The following is an 8,187-nucleotide window of genomic DNA, read 5'->3' on the forward strand; positions in this document are numbered from 1 at the left end:
ATGTGTGGCGGGACTCATTACAATTAAGCATACAACATGGATTCTATGATTCGTATTGTCACATGTGAACAATAGATATTTGATAGAAATTGGGTTTCTGGTTGGCAGAGGTATACGCCATGTCCAAGCAGGAACCACAATCCTAGTCAGGGTAAGTCAACAACACACCCATAATCAACCTGTGCACGCCCTCTGGTAGCTTGGCACAGAGCAGTCAGGCTTAACCTAAGAGGCAAAGTGTAAAGTATTTGCGCAACGCTTCAAACAGTAAAACAGTGGAAACACCACAAAACGAGTCCACACTGGTTTAGAAACTAGCTCATATTTTTATGAACAAAACAAGAGCAAAACGGCAAAAATATAATAAGTAGAAGTCAAGATATGAATTTTTAAATAATAAACTGGTCTCTCGTGCTTAGCGAAAAATAGTACCAACCAGAGCTATGTGGTTGCGCTAGACCGGGTCAAATCCAGAAGTTCAGGCCAACTGCAATGGAGCATGGGTTGGATACAGTCTTGGTTCGCAGTAACAGTACCTTGGATGTACTTTGCCTTGCAAAACTGGAGCGTACCCAAACAAAATGACGGAATACCACACTATAAAAACCTATGAGACCCTGCCTCCACACCCTCAGGACCAATCGCTATGCCCCTCGACTTCGGACCCCACCGCCCGCCCAAAAATTCCAGGAGGGTAGGGCATTCTGACCACCTCTGCCCCCACCCCAACCATCATAAAAATGTGAAACTATTAATGTAGTGGCGCAATGCCTACGTCGGATTTTACAATGTTCAGGCGCAACATCATAGATATCCTGTACGTTAGTTGCAAGGATGACATATTGTGATTATTCGTTGCTTTCCTAAAGGCAGTTTATATATGTTGTCTGTGCCATAGTGCTGATTATCAAAGATATACATGCAGTCTTGTCTTCCCGTGGCATTTTAACAATGTTATTTATCTAAAAGTGCACTATTTATATTTAATTGACTGTTTTTTTCTATGTATTTCATGGCAAATGCACATTGTACATTGGGAATACATTGAATAAACCATTATTATTTGTTTCTATCCACTCTGTATTACTGTGTTTTTTTAAATTAATCAACAGAGACATATTTTGATTAGTGTTTACTTTTTCGTTAATTCAAGGAAGGTAAGAAATTCACTTGTTAGCTCGGGAGTGGAAAGCTTCTACAGACATTAGTATCATATAGTTGATTCCCACAACCCCTTCAACTTTAGTTTCGCCTCATGCTAAGGGTACTCTTAGTATTTTGTGGTGCAGGAGTGCATCAATAGAAAGAACAATGCAGTTAAAGAATAAATAATCTAAAGCTCAACCCAGTTTGTCAAAAATTAAGGTGTACTAATTAACCAATAGCCACAAAGACGATAAAGTTTAATGGAAAAGATTGGTTTGGGTGGTTTAGGAAGGTGGAGTATTATGTGGCGACGCTGGTTCGGCTTCACCATGCAATACTCTCACAGAGCCCAAAGATGGTCCTTGGATTCACTATAATTAATACTTAGCTCCGTACTGGTAGAGTGGCAAAGAGCAGTCAGGGGCCGGCTGCTGGAGCATCAGCGCTTTAAGGCGCCTTGGGGACAGACTTCAACCATATGATGTGCACAATGTGCAATTCCACATTCGCCTTGTATCATGTACCTTTGTAACATTGCTATTTGTTTGTCTTTTTTTTGAGTATGCATCACCATGCTCCAGTAACTGTTTCTAACCATGTAACTTTTACTGAACTACCTACTCCCTACCCCTCCCCGCTCTACTCCTCTCCACTTTCCTGCTACTGATTTCAGCCCTTACCTGTCCTGGCCCTAGTCCCCCACCCTGTTTACCTGCAAATTTCCTGCGTCATTTGAGAGCTAGCTATTTTGTCTGATGCCCGATGTAGCTACCTGGTTTAGCTATAGGGGAGAGAGGTCGGGAATTCCCTCCTTGGAAGTCACCTACCTAGTCGGTCTTTAGCCACACTTCCTTTCATCTCTCCGGTCGCCTCTTCCTGCTTCCTCCCTCTATTTATTATCTCTACTTCCCTCCTCTCTCAATGTAATGAGACTGAACTATTCTGTCTGATGCCCGATGGAGATACCTGGTTTAGCAATAGGAGAGATGGGCCGTGGACTCCCTACTTGGTCGTCACCTACTTAGTCGGCCTTAAGACAGATTTCATTTAGTCTCTCCTTGTTGTCTCTTCCCCTATCCTTCCTTTCTCACCTTCCCTGTCCCCTCCCCTCTACGCTCCATTTATTTTGCCATCCATGTTCCTTAAATGTTTCCTATTGAGACCTAGCTATTTGGCCAGAGACCGATGGAGCTTCCTGATGGCTATAGAGGAGATGGGTTTTGGGACTCCCCCTTGACCGTCACCTACCCAACCGGTCTTTGGGCAGACTTTCCTTCATCTTTCTGCCGTATCTCCCTCCCATCCTGTTTTTCTGCGAACCTCTTCCCTCGACACTTGGGACCGAACTACTTTGTCTGATGCCCAATGGAGCTACCTGGTTTAGCTATAGGGGAGATGGACCGTGGATTCCCTCCTTGGTCGTCACCTACTCAGTCGGTCTTTAGACAGACTTCCTCTCGTCTCTACGGTTGTCTCTTCCCTTATCCTCACTTTCTCACCTCACCTACCCCCTCTTCTTTTCTCTCTCCTTTCTCTCCTCTCCTAATGTAGTGCTGACTGTTTGTTGTAAGGTGTAATTGTTGATCTTTTTCTGTTTTACTGTTAAACCACATTGTTGCACTTCCTTTCGTCCCTCCTGCTGTCTCCTCCCGCATCCTCCCTCTTTTTATGTCTCTCCTTCTCCCCTCTCTCAATGTATTGAGACTGATCTTTTTTGTCTGATGCCCGATGGAGCTACCTGGTTTAGCTATGGGTGCGATGGGCCGTGGATTCCCTCCTTGGTCTTCACCTACCCTGGCGGTCCTTAGATAGACTTTTTTTCATCTCTCCGTATTGTCTCTCCCCTTATCCCCCCTTTCTCACCTCCCCTGCCCCCTCCACTACCTCTCTCTCTCCTTTCTCCCTTCTCCCAATTGTATTGCCTATTCTTTTTTTGGGATTTATTGTGTAATTGTTGAACTTTTTCTGTTACATTGTTGATTCTCATGAAAGCGCTCTGATACCTCCGGGTCTAGCCAGCGCTATATAAAACTCTTTAAATAAAAAATAAAAATAAAATATCACTCCCAATATCGAGAACACTGTAAGGAGCTACCGAGACAAACTGAACACTTTGGAGCCCCTTCAGGGGTGTAAAGCTCTGTGTAAAATGTACAATCCGGCGCAGTCCGTGCATGGCTCCTCATGCGCTGTCATGCTGGCCCCTAGCCCTGATCCACTCTACCTACATGCTACCCTTCTGGCATTGCTCAGCCCCTTGTTCCCTCTTCTCATTTCCACCTCTTTCCCGCCCTACGATGGATTTGCCTCTTTCTTACTTCACCCACCCTGTGCATCATATGCCTTCTTTTCCCATGTATCTCACTGCTGTAATCTCACCCTTGCCTCCAGGGAAGCCTCTTCCTAATCAATACAAAGGGGGTGGTAGGGAAGAGGAGGTGTAGAGCTATATGGCCCGACCTTTGACCTCAGTGACATCACTAGAAATTACACCAATGGAACTGGTGCCACACGCAGTTCTACTTTTGTAGTTCGGACTGGACTGTTCCCATGGGGCACAGGGTCAGAGCTGATTTGCATATCGCCATTGTCTAACCCAGGGTGGTGTGGAGTGCAAAAAAACGATGGATTTGGGCCCAGATCTTTGGACTGGGGTGAATGTATGACATTGATCCACATTCTGTCCATCACCTGTTTTGTTTGCAATTACCGCCATAAGTGCGCTGGGGATGCTCAGACGTGGGTCCCAGGCACTCCACACCACTGGAGTCAAGCTAGCCGGGCTGATGAGAGGTGTTACCTCGAAACCGGTCCGGTCCTCGGATGCTTGATTCCGTTCTGGGAAGGACATGCCTTTTGTAGTTCGGACTGGACTGTTCCCATGGGGCACAGGGTCAGAGCTGATTTGCATATCGCCATTGTCTAACCCAGGGTGGTGTGGAGTGCAAAAAAACGATGGATTTGGGCCCAGATCTTTGGACTGGGGTGAATGTGTGACATTGATCCACATTCTGTCCATCACCTGTTTTGTTTGCAATTACCGCCATAAGTGCGCTGGGGATGCTCAGACATGGGTCCCAGGCACTCCACACCACTGGAGTCAAGCTAGCCGGGCTGATGAGAGGTGTTACCTCGAAACCGGTCCGGTCCTCGGATGCTTGATTCCGTTCTGGGAAGGACATGGCTTTTGTAGTTCGGACTGGACTGTTCCCATGGGGCACAGGGTCAGAGCTGATTTGCATATCGCCATTGTCTAACCCAGGGTGGTGTGGAGTGCAAAAAAACGATGGATTTGGGCCCAGATCTTTGGACTGGGGTGAATGTGTGACATTGATCCACATTCTGTCCATCACCTGTTTTGTTTGCAATTACACGCAGTTATATAGCACTTCGAAGTCCCTTGACATTCACATCTTTATAGGGCAGCATGCCAATAAACAGAATTATAACAATTATAACAGGCACAAATGTAACCCGCTCCAACAAGCAAAACCTAAAGGCATATTTATTTTAAAGAGCGACGGATTGATTTGCGCAGGTTGCAAAGTTGTCCACTTCCAACCCCTCTACTCCGATGTGAGCCTCTATGATTTGGTTAGTGTGTGAGTGACAGCGTGGATTAGAAAACCAAATTATCTGTCTGGAGTGAGCTATGGTTACCAACGAGCTCTTTGGATTCTCTTTTGGGGGCGATATAAACGCCTATGACCGTCAGGTAGCTGTTCCGGCGTTCTGTTCCCAAAGCTTGCTGTGTTCTGGAAACCTAGCTTTGTTTTATCATTCTAAGAACGGCCTTGAGTCTCGCCCTGCCTCGTGCTGTTTGCGTAAGAGTCAGAATTGGCGAAGGGTGTCCCACGTGACATGGGCCCACTTGGCAGCTAGCAACAGCATCTGTGAAAACACCATATAAACTTGTGCACACACTGTTCCAGATTTATGGCACAGATGATAACCTGAAGGGCCTGCCCTGGTCACAGCCCCCAGGCATCTGGAAGGGGCAGAGGACATCTGTTGGTTATCATGGCCCCCTTGAATACCAAGTGAAAGGACACCACACAAGTGTTATGAAAATAAACAAGATATTTATTAAGAATCACAACAGCCCTGTACTTTCAACAAGATATTCTTAGGATACGTGTGGTAAAACAACAGCAAGCTCAAATCCCAACCGCTGCTCACCAATGTGAGAAGGTGGCCTGATATGCAGTGCTCACTATTCTAGTGAACACTATGTATCAGTCCAGCAACCCTTATTGATGATTGGTTGTAAGTCAACCTTATAGACCAGCTATCCTAGTAGCGTGGATACGAGCAGTCTAAGGCTAAAGACTCGAGAGGGCGTGTTAAGCCAGCTGTTTACCACACATATACCCCTTGAATACCAAGTGAAAGGACACCACACAAGTGTTATGAAAATAAACAAGATATTTATTAAGAATCACAACAGCCCTGTACTCTTTATGAGGACAGGGTACTAAGCACAAAACAAAACTCTTATGAAAATACTTAAGTTAGCACAGTATATACAAATGCCCGAGGGGCACGGAAAACCATATACTCTGAAAGTGGAATGCGAAATTACTAGCAGGTAAGTACAGTACTAATAGGCTTTGGAATCGCTAGATCTTGACTATAGAATCTTCAGATTACTTCTAGGAGACCCAGGGGACTCGGGTGCAGAGTGTGCACTCTCACGCGTGATGCGGGACAAAGTCTATGGCAGCTAGTAAGGACAAAGTTAGTGTTCTCGGGCGAACCCGACCTGGTAGGAGGAAAACGAAAGTGGATTCTGACCCTTGGATAGTGAGGCTATGCTGGGGCACCGAAATGCCGAAGTTACCTAGCCCAGGGGCTGCAGCTGCATAGGTCTCAAAAGACGTCGGGAATCCTCGTAGGCGGACCAGGAGCCTGGAAGAAAGAAGTTGCTGGCAGGCGACCAGTGAAGAAAGTTCGATGGATCCAAGCCTGGATCGAAGGAAGATGACACCTGAAAGCAGAGGGGACCAAGTTCGAGACTACTAGCCAGTAGTCAGGTGGCACCAGGAGGGCACCGGATGGTAGTCACCTCGACTAGGTGAGTGGGTGACGCTGTGCTCGCAGATCTCACGGACCAGGAGGCGTTGTCGGCGACCAGGATGGAGGAGCGAGCTGTCCCACGAAGATTGAAGCTGTCGGCGTCGCTGGACCCAGGATTGGGCAACAAAGCCTTGGCAAATTCAAGCCCACGCGGTGGACTCAAAATGGCGTCTGGAGTGGACCAGGAGGGTCCGGGGTGCTTCTCTGTTGCAAGGAAGCAAGGGCCAGTCTGGAGCAACCAGACCAGCAGCAGTGATGTCGTCGGGCATCGTGAAGAAGGCCACAAGCCAGCCGGCTAGTAGCCACACAGCGCGGTGAGCACGCAAAAGCAGAGGGGCCCCACGCAGATCGTGGAGATGCTGGAGGGCTGATCTTCGGTGCTGGAGCTGCTCAGGGTTGGGGCTTCTCGGACCCCAAAGCACTCACCAGTGGAGCACACGGTGGGCTTGTTGCAAAGAAGTCGTGCAGTCTTGGCGATCGTCGGTCCCTCGAGGTCTCGTCGCACTCACAGTTCTCAGCTTGGCTGTAGAGGTCAGAGGTGCCAGGGAAGCCGGGTCTCGTCGAGCTGGGTCGTCGGATTCGTGAAGAAGGACTTGCAGCAGACCGCAGTGTTCTTAGGATGGTGCCCGCTTGATGCAGGGTGACTACTCCTTAGCCACAAGGGAGAATCTTGAAGAAGGAAATCTTGAGGGCTTTCGCAGAAAGTCGCGTCTTGATTCCAAAGATGATCTAATTTGAACAGGGGGCCCGCTCCCATCTTTATACTAAAAAAGGGGGCTGACCCGATGACTAGGTCCTGCCTATGGGTGGGACTAGGAGGGGGGTGGTTACACCCCTCTGCCATGCTGGACTTTCCCAAGGCCAGGGGCTGGTGTGCCCCTGGAACTGGTTCTGACCGGCCTATGCGTAGTGAGCACCGGGGTGCCACTCAGCAGTCACCTTCCTGTAGAGCCCTGCCTACCCAGGATACACAAAACCATGTCTAGGACGGTGCTAGCACCGCCCCTGACAGGAAACCCTTTGTCCAGGCTCCCCTCGCTGGAAGGACTCCCAGCTGCAGGGGGTCAGACTCGTGTCTGTGGTGGCAGCATCCATTTTGTGGAGCTGAGGCTTCGTTTAACTTTAACCGGGGTTCACAGTTACATACATGTCGTGTCCCTCTAGAAGGGTGGAATGCTAACCCCGTCGCCAGAATTGGCGAGGGGTTAGTATTCCAATTCGTATGACACCTTACTCGACATGTTTTGATAAAGCAATACCAAAGATAGCATTTAACCGCGAGGATTATAATGCACTTAAGAGTATATGGTATGCGATATCATGGAACAGCTATTTGGACTTGGTTCCGCAAGCTGCAGACAGGCTCAGCTCATGCCAGAGCACCATCTCACACGATTCCAAGCACTCTGCCTTCAGGATTGTCAAGGCCTGCCATAGGAGTGACTGATAGGAATCTGTGTGTCCATTTTAGGGTTAGGTATAGGTATACTACACCTACAGCAAAGGGTGATTACACGACTTTGCCCCAGCTGTCATGCAGCCAGTTGTGTCAAATTTAGGAGGCCAGCCAGGGGTGGCATAATACATGCTTCAGCCCCTGGTAGGCCCTGGGTACACCTATGCCCTGAGTTACAGGGTCTGATAAGGTGGCCCAGTACCAATTGGTAAATGCACCTAGGGTACATGTTGTAATTTAGAGAGAGAACAGCCAGGCTGTGGGTCTGATTGGCAGGCCCACAGCCAGAGAAAGTCGTAAACCAGTGAAACAAAAGCAAAAAATCTGGGTGATCATAGGATTGCAGACCCTACTCTCCTACAGCAGCTAGCAACACCATCTGTGAAAACACCATATAAACTTGTGCACACACTGTTCCAAATTTATGGCACAGATGATAACCTGAAGGGCCTGCCCTGGTCACAGCCCCCAGGCATCTGGAAGGGGCAGAGGACATCTGTTGGTTATCA

Source organism: Lissotriton vulgaris, chromosome 5, assembly GCF_964263255.1.
Source record: "Lissotriton vulgaris chromosome 5, aLisVul1.2, whole genome shotgun sequence".
NCBI lineage: Eukaryota > Metazoa > Chordata > Amphibia > Caudata > Salamandridae > Lissotriton > Lissotriton vulgaris.